General features: G+C 48.9%; 1 pseudogene; it reads right to left on the bottom strand.

Annotated features, from left to right (window-relative positions):
- Positions 1-3,087: 3,087 nt before the first annotated feature.
- On the bottom strand, positions 3,088-15,297 carry LOC147988457 (aldo-keto reductase family 4 member C10-like; annotated as a pseudogene).
- Between the last annotated feature and the right edge of the window lie 5,063 nt (positions 15,298-20,360).

The raw sequence follows: 20,360 nt of genomic DNA, 5'->3' as shown, positions 1-20,360 counted from the left end.
AAGGCCTCAGCGACGATGTGTCGATGTCGTGTCGCATCAAAGAAGTCGATGAAGAATTGCATCTCTTTCCACACCTGCCTGGCCTGGCATGTGTGTGATAGATGTCGATGTTGCTTCTCGTGATGTGCTCGACGACGATTTTTGTGTGTGTTTTGGCGTGATGTAGTCGTACAGCTCGGTGTAGATGCCCGACGTAGATCGCTCGCTGCTGACGCGTATTGCTGCATGCATCTCCTCGTAGGAGATTGATTTGCCTGGCCATGTGCATGCTTCATGGATGGATATGTTAGAATGCAAGCTTGCTTTTCATGGGCGTACCTACGCATGGCTAGATGGACCTTCGGTGAAGCTTGATGTCCACGGCAAGGTGATATGTGGCGTTGATGGAGATCGGATCGCATGCCTATTGGAGGAGCCGGCGGCCGCTGTTCTGGATCGCGCTCGCACAATGGCGTCCACGCCCGTGCACGTGGCCCGATTAAGGAGGGCACCATGCCGCTCGTAATAAATCGATCCGTGGCATTGTTGACATCGTAGTGGAGGGATCGATCTGTGCAGCTTGTCGGTGGGTGTGCGCTATCTCCGGCACGTGGCTTGGAGAAGCTGCACGTGGTATCCGCGCCCATGGTTGCTGGCTTGAGGTTGTTGGCAGGAGGTCGATGGCACCGGGCCGCCGAAACACCGATTTCTGTTGAGAAGATTTTCGCCGAACAATGGGGTGGATCAATAGGTTTATTTGGAGACTACTCAAACTATTCTGATAGGATTTCAAAAACTGAAATTTATCTATTGAAATCGACCTAATGACATGGAACTCGAAAATTGAATCTAAACTACAAAACCTATCGAATCTTTAATTGACTGGGTGCCGAGCCCCCGAGTAGAACATATTAATCTCCTGGGGGGCGGCATGCTGCGGAAGTGGTAGAGGAATTTAGCATCGGCGTTGTTGGACTGACCGCTCTGATACCATGTGAAAATTATAGGATGCTAATATTTGTTGTTGTATTGATCTGACTCTTGTGGGGGTATGTATGGAATACAAAACTTGGAGTTCAAGAAGCCTATCACTTGGAATACAAGATGGACTCTAGAATCCTAGTTTATCTCTAAATCATACACACATATGTATTGTAACAACGATATCCAGACATCCACATAAGTGTACAAATGGATTGGTGTTTTCTTCTGCCGAGAATGGAGAGATGGATCAACCCAAATCATCAGCTTCAGTCGTTATCCTTCTTCCACTTGGTGGACAACATTTACAAACGTGTGCAAAAGAAAATAGTAGAGAAGCAATAGTTTGTTAGATGTTGATATATGTCAATGCAAGTGAACTGATGGGTATATATGTTACTCTCATCGGCATTACGACATATAGTATATACAAAAGTGAATAATGACTCTTTTTTTGTGGGTGAGTGAACAATGACTATAATCACATGTCGTCTTATTCCTAATCATCAGGAGGGTCGGGAGCTTATAAAGACTTCAAATTAAATGGTGTGTGCCCCCGGATGTGATGAGTGCATGTACTCGGCAGAAGGAAAGGTTTTACAGAGTGTAGACAATCAGTAAACATGATGGACAATAAAAAATCAACATTCATGAGGCTCCGTCCAGGCCACCGCACCACATCACCACACCATGCCACCGCGTCTAAGATGCCCCACCATACGACCAGACATCACCGCGGCGTCATGCCCAAAGCTCGTAGAGGTTGCCCTCCCGCACGCTCTACATGTTCACGTCCAACAAGAAGACCAAGACGCCACCAAGAGGACCAATAGCGATGGCCGGGGAAGAGGAGCTGGTGCTACCAACACATCGATTCCGGCTGGTCGTAGTGAGGGTTGATGACATCACGGAAGAGAAAAAGTGGGTGACGGTAAGCGGCTAGATAGGCTGGCGAGGTGATGTAGCATCGGAGGCGAGATAACGTTGAGCAATGACAGTGCTAGGAGAAGAATAAGGTTGTTGAGCGAGCAACGACGACAACTCAGCTTGAGATGGACGTTTGATATGGGACGAATGGACGGTCCAGATGGATGGTTCGTTAGCAATCTGTGGGATGGTCGAATTGACCAATAGTGTCAGCTAAAAATCCCACGAGAAACACAATTTTTTTTCTTTCTTCTCTTCTTTATTTATTTTATTTTCATTTATTTCTGTTTTTTCGGCCACTGCACCCCGATCAAGCCCATTCAAAAGAGCCTTCCCCCCGCCTCCCCCCCCCCCCCCCCCCAAATACTACCTTGGGGTCAAATAGCTCCAATTAAAATTGTAATCATTTTTGTTAAATGACTAGAAATGCACTAAATGACTTCAATATAACAAACGAAACCCCAAATATGCCAAATTTTAACAAATAACATGTAATGGTGTATGTTTAGTGTATGAAATACATCAAATTCAACCGACGAGGCAGCGGCCGCTTCACCTTCAAATGTATCTCAAAAGCTAGATTCTTCCTCATGGTATTGTTTCTAAGCAGTGTATGTCGCAACTTTTCTGAAAACTTCTCAAATTTTTATCACAGACCCTAGGGATCATATAATGACACAATGCCGCTTTCATGTTTTCAGCCATCATTTGCATTTTTCAGAAATAAAAGACCAACAAGGTTCCTGTCCGGGGTCAAGCCTTGGGACCGTAATGTTTGAAATTCCTCTTCTTTTCATGTATAAGGCCTAAACATATACCAAGAACACAATAGGATTTTCAAACACAATTTTGCCAAGTTTTTCAGTGGATACACATACGTAGTGTGGTGCACGGATACGGAGAAATGAACGCCTGTCAGTTGACAAAAGCTATGGAGCTTAGCTTCACGATTATCTTTGTATTCAAAACACGCCCAAAATGCGACGACGACACACGGACATTCATTGTGGCATCGCCCACGGTGACGGGGGTGGACTATGCACCATCAGGTGCACCTTAGCGCTAGTGGGTGGACAACATCCCCAGAGGCATAGACGCATAGTGACAACATAGTCCATGATATAGGATAGAATCAGAGCACCGAGCACTGACCCTTCGTTTGTGAAGGACAACTTTTGAGAGAAAATGAACTGACGGGCACTAAATTTCACCGTCCCAGAACTCCTCGTGGGTCTTGTAAACGCTCTGTGGATTAATCATAAAGTCGCCTCTCAGCAGCCTGGCCTGAAGACGATAAGATAGGAACTGTCAGATGCGCTCACTTGTTCGTGTGAAAAAGTCTTAAAGGGGAAAAAAGTGGATGCAAATTAACAATGAATGAATGAATGGTTGAAAGACGTTCTAGAAATTTATGCTACACAGAAACTCACCCACTTCATAAAGCATGTCACGGTATTATATTTTCTGCTGCTACTAGTATTCTTCTAGAAAACAATTGATAACAGGGGCTGATCGACATGACTTTTGCTTGTCTTGGGTGGATCCATACCCAAAAAAAAGAGCTATTTATATGAACAATACGGCTAAGGACACACAGTTGTGCCCTATGTAGCAAGCAAAAAAGAACATCAGATATCAATAGTATGAATTTGGTTTTACCCAGGGTAACTAATTGTCTAATACTGCCACTAATAACAGTGAACAAAATGCCATTATTAGAATCATGTCACGATACACTGGTGCTCCAATCTCCAAAAGCACAAAAACGAACACATGCTACTTAAACCAAGCAATTTAGCATGCTCCAAGAGATTTGTTAATCTGTCATCCTATAAAGACCTTTAGTTATCACCAATAAATATCAATGCTTTATCCTCATTAAAGTATAGATAAGGTTACCTGCTTAATATCTGAGAACTTTGCAAGCACATCATCTTGAATTGTCCAATCGAAAACATCGAGGTTTTTCTTTATCCTTTCTTGATTTGTGCTCTTTGGTAGTACACTGTGACCCATCTGAATGTTCCAGAGCAAAGCCACCTGTCCAGTTGTCTTGCCGAGTTTCTCAGCTATTGAGATGATTATTGGTTCTTTGAGGACATTACCATTCATCTAAGTAGTACCAGGTGAACCTAGTGGTGAGTAAGCCTGCCAAAACATACGGGTGAGAAAAGAACGACAACAACAACAACAAAAATATTCCGCAAAAGCAATCCAACTTCTTTAGTGATAAATAACACACAAGATAATCACACTAACTATCTAATATAGAAATAGTTGAGGTAATCAGACTTACACTAAGATGAACTCCAGTTGATTGACAAAAGTTGTGGAGCTTAGTTTGCTGCCACCCAGGATGACATTCCACCTGATTAACAGCAGGAGGTACACGAGCTACAGAAAGCAAGTCACCCAACTTCTTTGATGAGAAGTTACTCACACCAATCGCGCGAGCTTTGCCAGCATCATGTAACTTTTCCATTGCCCCCCATGTAGCAGGGATGTTAGGTGTTATAAAGTTTTCAGGGCTGTGGTCTGTTCCCTTCTTGACACTAAATGGGCAATGGATCTACAAACCCACAAAGGATCAGAGATTTTAACCAAATCATTTGTAAACATCATACTAAACATTTCCAACACCTAATCATGTAACGCTAAGTTGAAGGTACCAGAAGAATATGTTGACCAACACAGGAGATAAAAACTCATTGAACATACATAATCTTTTCTGCGTGACGCCATGGGCTTTATCTCGTGGCTTGCGTACGTGACGCCATGTTTCCCTCGTATGTTCTTTCCCCAATCTCTATGGGAAAAGCTTACCTTCAGCCGGCCGATCGCCTGCGAGCGTCTGCCGTCTTTGTGTCCATCAGAGTGACTCTTCATCAGACGGTCGAGGTCAACCTCTCGGTGTCCACGTTTCTGAAACTCATACTTTGTTTCAGAAGATAGAGTTTGCAACTGCCTGGCTAGATCCCGTGGCAGGTGGAGACTCGTGCGGCTGGGAGGGCACCACCGGCCAAGATTCCAGCCGGATCTCGCCTGATCCGGCGAGGATGGTGAGCGGGCAAGAGGCAGGGACATCTGGGAGCGGCAGGGGCTCCGCTCAGCGAGGTCCGACGGCTGAGGACGCGCGATGACGGCGACGCACGGGCGCAAGGCGCTCCCACGGAAAGAGGCGGACAAACGAAAAAACCCGAAGGAAGGGATGACAATGAGGTGACCTGGTCGAAGGTCCGATGCTCGCCGGCGGCTGCGTGAAGGCAAGGACGGGCGGCGACAATCCTCCCTCACCACCATCTGGCGGAGCTCGTGGCCGCTCTTGCTGCTACCGGGTGATGAAGAAGATGATCTCTACTCACCACTGACGACGACAAGGACGGTGTTCACTTCTGCAATATCAGTTCTATTGCAAAAAAACAAATGTGCAACAAGACCTTTGTTGCAGGAAAAAAAATCCGCAACAAGACCGCTGTTGTAAAACAAATCCGCAACAAGACCGCTGTTGCAAAAAAAATCTGCGACGGACACAACTGCGAGCTGCAGATGCTTTTCTGAAACATAGATCTTGTTGCAAAAAATAATGCAACAAGTATGTTGTTGCAATTTTTTTTACCACATGACCTTTGTTATAAAAGTTTTTGCAACATGACCTTTGTTTCAAAAAATTGTTCAAAATTACCTCTGTTGCAATGGGAAGGACGACGACGCTCGGTCACTCGATGGTGTGAGATCTGATGGGTGGGTTGACAACGGCGCCGCGAGGGGCACAGCCCTGTCGGGGCCGGGGGCAAGAGTGTATTGTTTATGCAACATAGTGTTTGTTGCTGTAAATAACTAATAGGCGCACGGGGCGCGGACACTAGATCGAACGGCTATCAGTTCGGGCATTCAACGACGGTCGAGGCGACGAATAATATCTAAACATCGGCCGGCGGATGCGTAGCAGCGCCCTATCTCTATTGCCCTCGATGAAAAACAGTAAGGCCGCTGACGCCGGTATGCCACACAATTAGCTTATTGATGGCTTGGGAGAATATGGAACATGCACAACACCGATTACCAAGACCTGAGGGTGTAAAAAAGAAAGGCGTGAGCGCAGGAGTAGGAATCCTGATCTACAATGCTAACGGCGCAGTACACCAACGACGCAGTAGAGGGCTGGCGGCCGCTGTTATCGGCAGGAAGGCAAGAAACAACAACCAGCAGGTGAGTAGGGCAGGCACACGGCCATGTTCGCACTAAGTTGACTTAATCAAATCAATCTTTCAGTCAACCAATGAAGATCACTTCATCTTTGAGGACAGGTGCTAGATCGTTGCCAATTTCTTTTCTCAATCATCGTCATTGATCACGGCATGATGGGGTCTGGCCAAGGAACTGTTTGACCATGCCAAGTTTCACGTCTGTGAGTTCCTTAGTCAAAGTTCTACAAATAGTTTGTTGTTAGCTGTTTGATATGCGTTGTTTTAAATGTGTTATTTTCATCATTTATAAATGTGTGTTAATTGGTCTAGTTGTTCGTGTTTCAAGATCAAACTTATGTCCTATAAAATTTTCTCTAGAGAATATGAATCTTGTTACTACAAAACAGCACAAGGATAAACTAAAAATAGGGGATTTGATTCAATCTCATAAAGGAGATATAGATGGGTTGATTATAGTTATAATTTTTAAATAAAAATAGGCTTCATTTTAGAATTTGGCACAGGCCCCGGATTTTACCTGCCCGGCCCTGATAGGACACATGTATTAAAAAGTGGCACAGAACCATATGCCCAGTTTCCACACTATATACCATAGCAATAGCACACAATAGACAAGCATGGATACATAATTTATTCATTAATTGTGATTAAAATTTATGAATAATATAGACTAGACGAGTGCTCATTTCTTGCCGAGGAGACTTTCTAACTAAATGATAACATACAAAAGTAGTGCCATCAGTACACATAAGAGCGATACATTAATGTTATAAAGACCAGACTGGAGGAAGTCAGGTACTGAAATATAATTGTAAATAGGAGGTGCTCACAAGATAAAGATCCAAGTAATCAAGTTGTAAATTATTGAGGCTTTCATTTAGTGCCTCTGGCACATCTTCAGGAGCGTGACGGTCATTCCTGGAAAATTAAGGCATCCAAAGTAAGTTAGATGTGAACTACTAAAAGTTTCAAATAAGCATCTATATACTTGACTAGAGCTGCAGAGACAGAGTTACTAAGATATCCAGAGATTTGGGGTTACCATAGCTTAGAGGTGATAGATAGATCTTCACGCTTCACTATACCCTCTTCAAATAGTGTCTTCAGCGCCAAACCAATCTGGACAATGCAAATAATTGATATCAGGCCTCCACTACTCGTATTGTTAAGTAGCACGAATCCAGAAGATACTGCAGGCAGCGTATGTCAATTTGCCACTGATACTGAAGATATTGTTAAATGTTGGAAAGGGACGGACAGAAGAAATTGCCAGTAGGATAGGAGAAATGTCCAGAATTGCACTGCTTATATCACTATGCTTTTCTGGTTGCGTTTGCAAGGGCAGCAGATCAGGCGCAGGATTTCTGAAGATGCAAAAAAACGAAATTTGAGGAGACATGGCGTTCTCTTCTCCTCTCGCTCTCCCCTCTCCTGGGGCGTCGCCGCCCCGCGGCCCTCCCTCGTCGGCATCCCTGTCTCGTGCGGTTCCCCTCTCCCTCCCCCCCCCCCCCCCCCCCCCCGAGGTCTCCTCCGGGCTCCTCGCCGGCGGCGAGTCCCACCCCCTCCCTCTCCTCGCCCCCCCAGTGCTGCGGTCCTGTCTGCGCCCCGGGCCAACAGGTTTTGGGCGCTCGACTCGGATGACTCCGGCTCGGACTCTGAGGTTCTTCCCCCTCCTTCCCGTCCGGCTCTGGTGGGAGGGTCGTCGGCTACTCTGGCGGTGGGTCGCCGGCGTAAGTTTGCTCCGGGTGGTAGGGGGCGGTTGGTCGGGTTGGGTGTGGATGCGGATGGTTGGTGCCGCGTCGCACGTGGTCGCCGGCGCGCTGCCTCCTGGTCTTTGGATGATTCCCTGGTGGGAACTGGGGTGGCAGTGGTGGTGTCGCCGGCGTCTTCCCCTCCGGCGGCTGCCCTCCCTGGCTCGTCTTCGGCTGTGGTCCCCGCTCCCTCGACGGCGGCGCCGCCCGTGCCAACCCTAGATCTGGGGTCGGGGCTGGCGCTGGTGCCCCGGGTTGGGCCGCGGGCTCCTGATGCAGCTAGCTTCAACTAAGTGGAGTACCTGTTCCTTTGGTTTTCTTTTTCTTTAATCTATTAGTCAGCACTGTACACTCTGTAGAGTTTTCTCGTACTAGTTTCCAGAGTTCTCTGTAACCTTATTTTGTAAGTTTCCCCTAGTGACTAAAGGGGAGAACAGAGTACTAGATGAAGACTTTCCCCTTGTAATGAAAAAGACCAGAGGGTCAGTTCGTAGCAACCCAGCCAGCTTTCCCTGAGATTTGCTCGTGTGCCTCTTTGTCTTCTGATCTACAAGCCGATTCTACTCATCCCCCTGCATTAGCTCCTTTGGGTGCTGTTGGGCCGGGTGGGCCTGTTTCAGTCCCCTCGTTGGCTTCTTCTGTTGATTCCCCCCTCCTGTCGTTGGCTCCTGGGCCGAGGTTGGTCCAGATTCAGCCCAGTCCTCCCCGGCCCCCCTTGGCGAGCTCGGCCTGGCTAGCTCTGACTTTATATGGGTTCGGAAGGGTGCGGTTCCTCCTTTTCTAGGGTTTCCTGCCTCCTCCTCTGACTTGCGCCGGCGTCGTCTCCCTATCCGCTGTTTCGTCAGATCTACTCCTCCACCCCTCCTCCTTCCCTTCGCGACGGTGGCCGCGATGGATCGCTTGCGCGGGTCCTCCAGTGAGGTGGTCTCCGGCCACAAGCGGGGGCGTGACGGCTCTAGCGACACCGCCGCGGATCTGGAGTATGAGGCTTCGCTCCGTGCCAAGCTCCATGCCTCGCTCGCTCCGGGTGCGGGGGCTTCGGCGGAGGCGGCCGGTGCGTCCCCTCGTGCTTCTGGATCTGGGCCGGCGGTCCCTCCGCCTCCTGTGTCTGATGCTCCGATGGCTGCGGTCGATCCCTGGGAGCAGGCGGCGCTGGGGAGTCGGGCGGGCTCCTCGGGGCCTTCCTCGTCTCCTCCCTCGCTTGTCCCCCAGGGTGGCGGGCCGCCGCGGGCGCCGGCGGTGGCTGGTGGCGGACCATCTCGCTTCGTTCCCCGTGGTGCATCGGGGGCCCCGGCCCGCCGCCCTTTCGGCGCTGCTGCGGGGCGTGGCGCCGGTGCTGGTGCTGGTATCCCTGGTGATGGTATTCTCCCTCCTCCTCCCCCTCGAGGCCCTGGCCGCAATCCCCCTCATTCCCAGGTCTCCAACCCTATCCTCACTTGCTTTGCGTGTCATCGCCCTGGCCATTTCCAGTCCCGCTGTGAAAATCCCTCGTTTTGCCTCATCTGTAGGGAGGACGGCCACCTCACGGTGGACTGTCAAAGCCGTGTCAAACCTCCTTCCTTCGTTCACTATGGGATCGGCCTCCCTGGCTATCCTTTCTTTGCCCTTGATAAGGATGTTCCTGTAGTTGCTCCCAACCCCTCGCTTTCCAATGTTGGTGTCATATCTATTCAGGACAAGCGCATCTCCCCCCAGGCCCTTCTTGATGAACTTCGGCTGTGGGACGATGGCGGGTGGGATTGGCAGATCCGCCAGTTATCTGATTTGAGTTTGCTGCTACATTTCCCTCTAAAGAGAGCCTCCGCATGATATCCTCCTGTACCAGTTTCACACTCCCTCTGAATCAACTTGTGGTATCGGTCAAGGCCGCCTCCAATGGATCAAAGGCCATTGCTTCTCTTTCTGATGTTTGGGTGCTTGTGGATGACGTGCCTTCTAACATGCGCACTTCGACCTTCCTGATGGCTTTTGGAGTGCTCCTAGGGAAACCCATTGAGGTTGGTCAAGACTCGCTGTCTGTTCTTGGACCAGTCCGTCTTCGGGTCTGGTGTGTTGACCCTATCTGCATTGGTGGCTATGTTGACGTTTTCCCGACGGCGGGTGGATTTCGGCTTCGGGTCCGGGTGGAGGGTGCTCCTGGCCCTGCTTCTCCTCCTCCTCCTCCCCTCCCCCCAGCCTCCGGCAACGATGACAAGAGTAAGGATGGTGATGGGTGCCATGATGACTCGATGCATGACACGGATCCTTGCTTTACCCAGTCCGAGTGGGATGGGATGTCCCCTGAAGAACAAGATCTGATGAAAGATTGTGCTCCGGCGGGCGGTGGGATCCAGGGTTCCTTGCTAGGATTGGGTGGTGGGGCTGCGGCCTCTGGTGGGACGAAGGGCACCCCACGTTCGGCGGCGTGCTCTAATCTCCCCACTCGCCCCACCTCCCCTTCGCTGTCAAGCATTGGAGATCTATCCCCGGCTGGCCAGTCGGCGTCCAAGAAGAGGAAGAAATCGTCGGTGAAGAAGTTCTCTGCAAAGAGCAGGGCGTCTGGGGATTCCAGGCAGTCCGAGGCTGGGTTTTGCCGCAGGCTGGTGGTGGATTTGGGTGCGGCCTCGGGCCCATCCTCGGCGGCTGCTTCCCCTGGCCGGGCTCCCCCTGTGCCTGGTCGTTCCCCTGCTTCTACTACTCGCAAGAGTGGTCGGGTCTCCAACAGCGGCGAGCGTGTGGCTGACCGGGCGGCTCGGCGAGCGGCGGCGCGGGATCTCCCTCCTCCAGGTTCGGGCCCTACTCCGTCTCCTTCCCCTCCTTTGGTTACGTCTCCTGTTAGATTAGTTTTACCTTCTCAGTCTGATGAGCAGTTGTTTAAGATATTAGATGATGTTGGGATTTGTTTAGACTCCAGTTTGGGTTCCCCTTCTTCCTTACTTGATGTGATTAGAGCTAACGAGCTAGCTCAGGCTGACATTGCGAAAGCCAAGGAGGCTGGGGTTGGTGTGTCCGCCCCTCTGGTTGTGGCCGGGGGGTAGTGGGAGAGGCTGACAGGTGTCAGGTCTCCCCGATTCAGAAACGTGGGGCTAGGAAATGCGCTAAACCCCGCAAGGCTCCGTGCAGGTCGAGTCTTAGAATCAAAAATCTTTCCTTCAGATGAAGGCCTTATTCTGGAACATCAGAGGTTTCTGTGCTAGGGGGCGCAGGGACCAACTCAAAGATTTGGTGCGGTCTGAAAAAGTTGATTTTATTGGCCTTGTTGAGACCCTCAAACCCTCCTTCTCCTCGAGTGAACTTTCGGCTGTTGCTGGGATAGACAGATTCAGGTGGAATTTTGTGGCCTCTGTTGGTCAGTCGGGTGGCTTTCTTCTGGGCACCAATAATGATATATTTGATTTTGTATCTTTTGATCATGGTAGGTACTGGGCTAGTACGGTAGTTTCCCATCGTTCCCTCAATTCTCTTCTCGAGTTCATGGTGGTTTACGGCCCGGCAGATCATTCCTTTTCTTACGATTTCTTGGACGAGATTTATAATAAAATTGACTCCTGCCAGCTCCCCCTCTTGATTGGGGGTGATTTTAACCTGTTGAGAGACCCTTCTGATAAGAGCTCCACTAATTTCTCTTGGGCTCTGGCTGAGGCCTTCAATGCTTTCATCAGGGATACGGCCATTCGTGAAATCCCTAGGGTTGGGGCCCGCTTCACTTGGACTAACCGTCAAGCTTCCCCCATCCGCTCTGTTCTTGACAGGGTTTTTCTCTGTCCTGGCTGGGATGCCCTTTTCCCTCGGGTTTGTCTGCGTGCCCTGCCCATTGTGGGATCTAATCATGCTCCCCTAATCCTTGACGATGGGTCCGGTCCAATTGGTTGCCAAAGGTTTCAATTCGATGCGTCTTGGCTCTTAGTGGAGGGGTTCCCCACCATGTTGGCCCGGAAGATCTCGGCATGTCGTTCATCTCCTCGTCGCTCTTTTGGCCCAATGGATGATTGCATCATGTTTCCTACTGCCTGCGCAAATTCCTCAAAGGTTGGTCTAAGAATCATTTTGCTAAGTTAAGGCATGACAAAACGAGGCTGGGTGCCCAAATTAGCGATCTTGATATTCGTGCTGACAGTTCTGGTCTCTCTGAGGCCGAATGGCTGCTCCGCTATGGCCTAGAAAAGGCGCTCTTGGATATTCACCGCTAGGAGGAAATTTATTGGAAACAAAGAGGCACGATTAACTGGACTCTTAAGGGTGATGCGCCCACAGCTTATTTCTTCGCCATTGCGAATGGTTGACGTCGTAGATGCCTAATCGACAGCCTTCTGATTGATGGTGTTAGGGTTTCGGACCCTTCGGTCATTCTTCGTCATGTGGTCCAATTCTTCTCTAACTTGTTAGCAGCTAAACCTGAGTTGGGTTTTTCGCTTGCTCCGGGCTTCTGGCCTCCCCTTGAGCAGTTGTCGAGCGTTGATAATGATCTCCTGCTTATTCCCCCTTCTGAAGAGGAAATCTTCCAAACTATTCGGACCGCCAATTCTAATGCGGCTTCAGGCCCTGACGGCTTCTCCATCCCTTTCTTTCGGCATTTCTGGCCTCAGTTAAAAGGCCTTATTAAAGCAATCATCCATGGATTTTGGCTAGGCACCGTGACATTTCGAGGCTCAGTTACGCGGTTCTCACCCTTATCCCTAAAATCAAAGGTGCTGATTTGATTTCGCAATTTCGGCCCATTGCTTTAATTAACAACTTTGCTAAGATGCCAGCTAAGGGCATGGCCACTAGGGTATCCCCGATAGCTCATCGGGTCATTAGCCCTTTCCAATCTGCTTTCATTAAAGGTAGATTCATCTTGGATGGGGTGCTGTGCTTACATGAGATAATCCATGATCTGCGGATTAAGGGGACCAAGGCTGTGGTCCTTAAGCTTGATTTTGAGAAGGCTTACGACTCGGTGAGTTGGAATTTTCTTCGGCAAGTCCTACTGGCTAAGGGCTTTGAGGGTCCGGTGATGCACCGTTTGATGCAACTTGTTTCTGGTGGGCACACGGCGGTGGTTGTGAATGGCCAAACTAGTGATTTTTTTGCTAATGGTAGGGGCCTTAGACAAGGGGACCCGGTGTCCCCTCTGCTTTTCAATTTTGTTGCTGATGCTTTATCTCGTATCCTCTCTCGGGCCGCGTTGGCTGGGCATATTTCCCCGGTGAGCTCTCACCTTATCCCTCATGGCATTACTCATCTTCAGTATGCGGATGACACCATCATTATGGTAGAGCTCAATGAGACCAGTCTCACCAATCTGAAATTCCTTCTGCTTTGCTTTGAAGCTCTTTCGGGTCTTAAAATTAACTTTTCCAAGAGCGAGGTCATTGTGACTGGGGTTTCGGATTTGGATTCGCAACGGGTGGCTCACCTTCTGAACTGTTCCCTTGGGTCTTATCCTCTCAAATATTTAGGAATTCCTATTTCCCCGTTTAAGCTCTTGGCAAAAGATTTTGCCCCGGTGGTTGCTAAAGTTGGCAATAGGGTCCTCCCTTGGAGAGGACGATATAACACGCAGGCGGGCAAGGTTGCCCTTACCAACTCATGCCTCTCATCCCTCCCGATGTACCTGATGGGTTTCTACCTTCTGTCCAACGGGATTCACTCTGGTTTCGACAAGCATAGGGGTGCATTTTACTGGAACTCCGCGGACAATAAACACAAATATAGATTGGTCAGATGGAACATCATTTGCCGTCCTAAGGACAAGGGGGTCTTGGCATTATTAATACGAGAGTCATGAACAATTGTCTTATGATTAAATGGTGGTGGAAGATAATGACACTTGAGGAGCGCCCATTCTGGCTCTCGATCCTTAAAGCTAAATATTTCCCTTCCTCGAGCCCTATGTTCGCCTCTGCTTCTGGCGGGTCTCAATTTTGGCGTCAACTGGTTAAAGTTCGGCCGATTTTTCGGTCCCTTGTCAAATTTGTTGTCAGGGATGGTAAGTCCACTCGTTTTTGGTTAGACTGGTGGGTCGGGGACACCACGCTTGCGGCTGCCTTCCCGGCCTTGTTTTCTTATTGTGCTGATCCTGAGATCTCTATCTTTGAGCTCTCGGTTCAGGGTTGGGTTTTAGATTTCCGGCGATCCCTTTCCCCTGTAGAGTTGGAAGACTGGCAGCGCCTTACTGCTTGCTTCCCCCTGCTCTCGGAGGAAGAGGATTGCGTGGTTTGGCCCTCTCATCTTCGGGGCGCTTCTCTGTTAAATCGGCTTATTCTAAGCTTATCTCTGGTAGCCGCTCGTTGAAGTTTAAGGATATTTGGTCTGCCCGAATCCCCCCTAAGATTAAAATCTTTCTCTGGCAAGCTGTTCGCCGTAAGCTGCCGGCGGCCGATCAAATTAAGAAGAGGAACGGGCCGGGCACTGATAGATGCGTGCTATGTGGGGCACTTGAGAACACTGATCATATTTTCTTCCACTGCTCCTTAGCTAAATTCATGTGGTGTTGCATCAGACTTTGGCTTCATGTTAACTGGACTCCCTCCTCCTTTGAGGACCTGAGGCAATATACTAACTCCTTATCAGGGCAGTCCAAGAGGGTCTTCTTAGTGGGCTGGGCTGCGATCGGGTGGTCGCTGTGGACTATTAGGAACAAGTTCACGATTGAACGCATTTTTCCGGCTAACCCTGTCAGCTGCTTATTTAAAGCCAATGTCTTTTTGCAGCAGTGGAGATTATTGACTAAGGAAGGGGACCTTCAGGCTTTCGACGACATGTCATCCAAAATGAAATCTACGGCGTCTTCCCTTCTTCGGCGTACTTCGAGGGCGGCTTCCTAATTTCACTGCCGTTGTTTTTGGTGATTTGCTAGCCTGCGTGCCATGTTAGGCTGGAGTCCTTGTAATGCTACTTATGTTCCCTGGCCGTTAAATTTGTTCTGGGTGCTGGTTCTGCTGGTGTAACTCTGCCTGGTGGCTTTATTTATAAAGTCGGGCTCTTGCCTTTTCTCTAAAAAAAAGATCAGGCGCACATTAAAAAACATACAAGACTGACCAAAAGCTTCTTTTTTACGGTGGACTGATACAGACAGCTGGTTGATTTGACAGTAGTTTTACCTCCTTCTCATTGCGATATTCGCTGGCGCAATCGATGTGTCAGTAACCCGCCTGCACCATCCGGAAGCAATTACGAAACGAAATATTCACGATCTCATCGAAATAAAAACAAGGAAACAGGACAGTATGAAGGATAGATAGAGGGTAAAAACATGCCATCAGGATGGTGAAGCGAGTGGTGAGAAAAAGAAATAGTTGGGGGTTTGTGCGGACCTTTACGGCGGCGTAGACGGCGGCGCCGACGACGCCGGGGTCGGCCTGCCAGGTGCCGAGCCCCACTGAGGGCATCCGGTCTCCGGTGTTGAGCAGGAAGTGCCTCGCCATAGCCTCTCTCTTTCTCTCCCGCACGGCACCAAAAGGGGATTGTGGAAGCAGCGGAGGTTGATATGCTAGGAGAGGGGGTGATTGTACGTATGATATAACGAACTATCCTGCTTTTTGTATCTTATTGTAAGACCAGTCTTGCAATAAGTGACAAAAGCAGCAGGGCTGGGTAGGAAAGGGGGTGATTGGGGAAGTAGCTTGCAGACAAGTCTTGATTTTCATGATAGCTCAGTAACAATAGTTTAAACTCCAAGGAGAACGATGTCCTACCGAAGAAGGAGCACGTTGATCACTTACAAATTTTGTGACGTGGTGTTATGAGGAAATACCTCCTCCTTGGCTCTTCCCTTCCCTGTTTAGTTGAGACGTCTTCTCACTTGATAGAAATTTCTCTCTAGTCAACTATCTCATCTGCCGTCCAAACTACATTGTCAGTAGGACTTATCTAATGAGACTGGACTTTCAGCTCCCGGGTGCAGGGGCACCCTCATGAACAGTAAATGCAAAACAATATGAAAAACAAATCAAAAAAAATCTGAAACTTTGGGGGATCAAATATGATCAAACATTCAACGTTCATGCAAAGTTTTAGCATCAAAAAACATTCGTGGAGCCCTCACAATAAAAAAACAAAATCAGTGTTCAAAGTTATGTGTAGTTTTGAGCAGTAGTTTTGTTTTTTTGGTGAGGGCTCCTCGAGTGTTATTTCTGGCTGAAAATTTGCAAGAACATCAAAAGTTTTATCATATTTGATCCCCCAAAATTTCAGATTTTTTTGATTTTCTTTTCATATTGTTTGAAGTTACTGTTCATGAGGGTGCCCCTGCACCCAACGTTCATGCAAATATTTGGGAAAAAGTGATCGAAGCAAGTAGGGTATGTTTAGTTGATGAATACAATGTTCCACCACGAAGGTACTAGTATTAGATAAGGGGAAAGGTGTGACGTCGATGGCAGCACCCGGCACCCGGTAGATAAGGGGAGCTGTCACACGATGTTGTTTAGCGTCGTGGTGGCGTCGATGGCAGCAAGGCCTCGCATGGCCGACGCTTCAGTAACTCAATATCTGCTCTGAAGATGGATCAATGGAAGACGGTGGTGACGGCCCTTGCAGCGTGAGCATGTGGTGCCCACTGAGAGTGCGCTAGACCAGTAGTCCCGGCATTGTGGCTTGGATGGGGTACCCAGTTTTAGAGGTTAGGCTTTGGTGCGATGTCTGTTTGGTATTAGGCTCGTGCATTCGGCACCCCTTCATCAAGGGGGTCGGAGTAGCGACAGGTGTTACCAAGATGGAGGCTTCAGGCTTACTGATGTATTACTTTCTAAGGTCCTTGCAAATAATTAAGAAAATGACTGCATGTTTCGCCCGTATGCAGAGGTCGGGGGTATATCCTCTTTTTTCTAAAAAAAGCTAAAGGCGGTCTAGGGTCCACCTCTCCACCAGCCGGCGCCACAGCGGGTTTTCCCCTGCCCTGCCGCCTGCCGCTACAACGGCAGGTGGGTGGCGGGGTGGACCTATGTATGCCAGCCAGTGTCACATGACACCATGTAATTCTCTGATTACCACGTACATATCGCCCATATATTCTATGTGACATCCATAAACCATAAAATTTATGGATGGATACTGGCTACAGGGTATGCGCAACTCATATAACGGACCATGCAGCTATAATGAAGCAGTTTTTTTTGGGGTAAAAGGAGTTTATTCAATGTTTACAAAGTTACAATCGAGAAGCACAAGTTCATCAATAGATGGGAGACTGTGGTTAAGGCACACTGCCATGGTGCATTCCGTGTGGTTGTAGTTTGCCGGATGATTTTCTACTCTGTCTTGTTTCCTTCGTATCTTCTGTGAAACCCCCCTACCGGTCATCGATTATCTGATCTCAGAAACTAGTTGTCCTTATGCCGATAGATCCACACCAGTACTAGACAGGATCCTCAATGCCACCAAAGAATCTGACTGGACCATGCCAAGGGCCATACCCTGCATTAAAGCATGGATCTCTGCTTCATGGGGCATCATTGTAGTGAAATATAAAACAATAGGTTGTAAATATGACCGACCCATCATGGGCACAAAAGATTATACCAGCCGTCGCCAAGCCATCCTCGATGAGAAGGATCCATCCAGAGAAAGCGCCACATGGTCCACCGGTGGCGAAGGCCATGGGAGAATCAGCGTCGGGGATGGTACATGAAATAATGGTCCTTCCTCTTCAACTAACATTTTACCTTTTAAATTTCATCAACAGAATATTTGTGAGTATAACCAATAGACTTCAAATAGTTGTCAAAAAACTCCACAGTCGTTCCAACATGTGGCACCTCATTGTTATGCACCAGTTCACTTCGAAGATGCCAAATTCGCCATATAAGCATGATAACTCTGTCTCGCATGGAATTAGAGCATTGTCGAGCACATGCCGAATCCACTATTTTCCATTGTCTACTAGTAACTCATCACCCGGGAGATCCCAAACCTAGCGCCTGCTCAACCATAAATTCCCGTGCATGATCGCATGCAATAAGCGCATTAAACGGGCTCTCGTTCTCCTTCCGCATAGGCCGTAGGTGGCACGCGTGCATAGATGGCGCGCAACCTTGCAAGACGATGTGGCAAGAGCTCCCGATGTCATCTGTCAGTCCATGACCTGCACCTTTCTTCGAACTCTAGCCCGCCATACTCAATTCCACAAGGATCTTGATCTGCAAGGGTTTGAGCTGGATGCCCCACCTGCGACCGCTGCCTCATGACTTGCCGTTGCCTGCCGATATGCACTCTGGATCGAGAACCGACCATACCTCTCTGGATGCTAGGCAATAAAGCCTTGTCGCAAACTCGGTGATGCACGAACTATCAAAATCCGTGAACATCTATGTCCCAGAAGAACTCAGAAAGGCGTGGGGTGCTCCATACACCATGCTCATCCAAGAAGTCTGGAACCCAGTTAATACAATGAAGCCCCTTTGGAGTCACCGGTCGGAGAGAGTGGTCACGAGGGATATATAGATCCCTCCATGCTCTGATCGAGGTACCCTTACTAGAAGCTGCCAAGCCTGCTTCATGAGGCGGACTTCGTTAAAAGCATTCATGTCACGAAAACTGATACCCCCTTCATCTTTCGTATGTACCATTTTATTCCAACTTAACCAAGCCATATTACTTTGCCCTTGCCAACTCCCCCACCAATACTAGTTGGCGGACCGTGGCCGCCCAACGAGAGACACTCATAACATAAGGGGGAATGGCCTGGGCCACAGCTTTAATCAACAACTCCTTGCTATGTGAAGACATGTATTGTTCACCCTAGTCCACAAGTCTTCTACTCAACACTAATTGTAGATTTATGCATTCTCCCTTCCGGAACCGGGACTCCCAAATACTTGTTGAGTAAATAGGCAATTTCTTGATTAAATTAATCCACGAGTAAATCACTAGCACGACATTGACACAAATAAACACATACTGATATTCAGTCAAGCTAGCACATACTACGCTAATTGCAGAAAGATCTATGTATAACGTTAGCATGGCTAAAACAGAAAACAGTAGGAGCGGGATAAACGAGTTATACCCTCCAGTAGGCCATGCAGAGGCCGCGGCTTTGGTGGCGGCAGCGGCGTCCTCGGCGGCCTTCTTGTCGGCTTCAGCTTTCTCGGCGGCTGCACGTTCGGCGTCGGTGGACATGGTGATGATGAAGGCGACACGGACGTAGAGGAAGTAGAAGATCGGAAGCGAGCAGTCGCGTAATCGCTGCCCAAAAACCTATTCGCCCCGCACCCCGTACAGGAACCAGAAGGGCGTGGTTTCGGAGACCTGCTCTCCCGTCGACCGTGTACGCGGCGGACGGGAGGGAGTCACCGGCGGCAGCAGCAGCAAGGGAACGACGGTGGGCGTGCGCGTGGAGCAGGTGTGATCTGTTCGTGGCGGCTAGGGTTAGGAGACACCACACACTTATATAGACGCAGCCGACGTGGGCTCGACCCACGTCCGAGTCCATGACATCCCACGATCCGACGTCTCAGATCGTGGCCCAGCTGTCAGAGAACTCTCCGTTAGTGACTGGAAAAAATAAGCGCGTAGGTGTGAGCTCGGCTCGGCTCAATCCTGCAACCCGCGGCGCGTCGTGGCGTGGCGTGGCGTGGCGTGGCAGGCAGCGGAGGAGGAGTGCGCGAGGGCCTCTTCTCTTCTCATGCTCCAATAGCATGTAGAAGAGAAACCCTTATAAACCACTCCAACTCTCCTTCCACTAGCGGGGTGGGACTAAACTTCCCACTACACCTAGTGCCATATAACCCACATGGGCCCTTAGAGATTTCTCAGAAATTGCTATATGGGCCTAGAGCCCATCTCAAATTTCAACAATCCCCCACCAGATCTCGAGGGCCCATTGTGTCCTCTGTTCCAATTGCTGTTTCGATATACCAGTGTGTCAGTGAAGACCTGTTAAGGTTGAACTTCACCTAGAGCAGTTAGCTACACTCCTTCACAACTGAACAATGGACTATGCCTTGAATTGTCAGTTTGGCATAAAGAAGTTTCACTACATGTCTTACTAGTACTAGGCTGCCGAAGGTTGACCCCTCGGGTGGAGCATATAAGTCACACTCCTAGCCTATTCATGAGCTTACTAGAGATCACCCCAGTCTCATAAACTATGACCAGCAGTCGGGCTCACATAGGTGTGTTCCTCCAAAGATCGCTCTGTAGGATAGCATCTTGCTTACATAAGCTTTGGAACACATTAAGACAATAGTCATCCTACCATACAGTATCGAGAGTATTGCATCTCCAACGGAGTAGGTTAGTATAGTTACTCTCCTCAGTTCACCACTGGCTTGTTTTCCCAGGTCCTATTTCACGGGATCTCCGATCACATAGGTTGGGTTACTACCATGGCAACTCATGTGGGTCTCATACCCATCTCCCTCGATGCATTATCTATCACAACACATGATAGCCCTTTCGTAAAGGGATCTGCCAGATTCTTAGCCGTATGGACATAGTCCAACGCTATCACTCCGGAGTTTCTTAATTTTCTGACAGCTTTTAATCTCATTCTTATGTGTTTGGTGGACTTCATGTTGTCCTTTGAACTCTTAACCTTGGTGATGACAGT

The sequence above is a fragment of the Triticum urartu genome, chromosome 1A, assembly GCF_056163025.1.
Source record: "Triticum urartu cultivar PI428250 chromosome 1A, HENAU_Tu73, whole genome shotgun sequence".
Lineage (NCBI taxonomy): Eukaryota > Viridiplantae > Streptophyta > Magnoliopsida > Poales > Poaceae > Triticum > Triticum urartu.
Note: the sequence above shows the minus strand (reverse complement) of the source record. Positions and strands in the feature narration are given on the sequence as shown.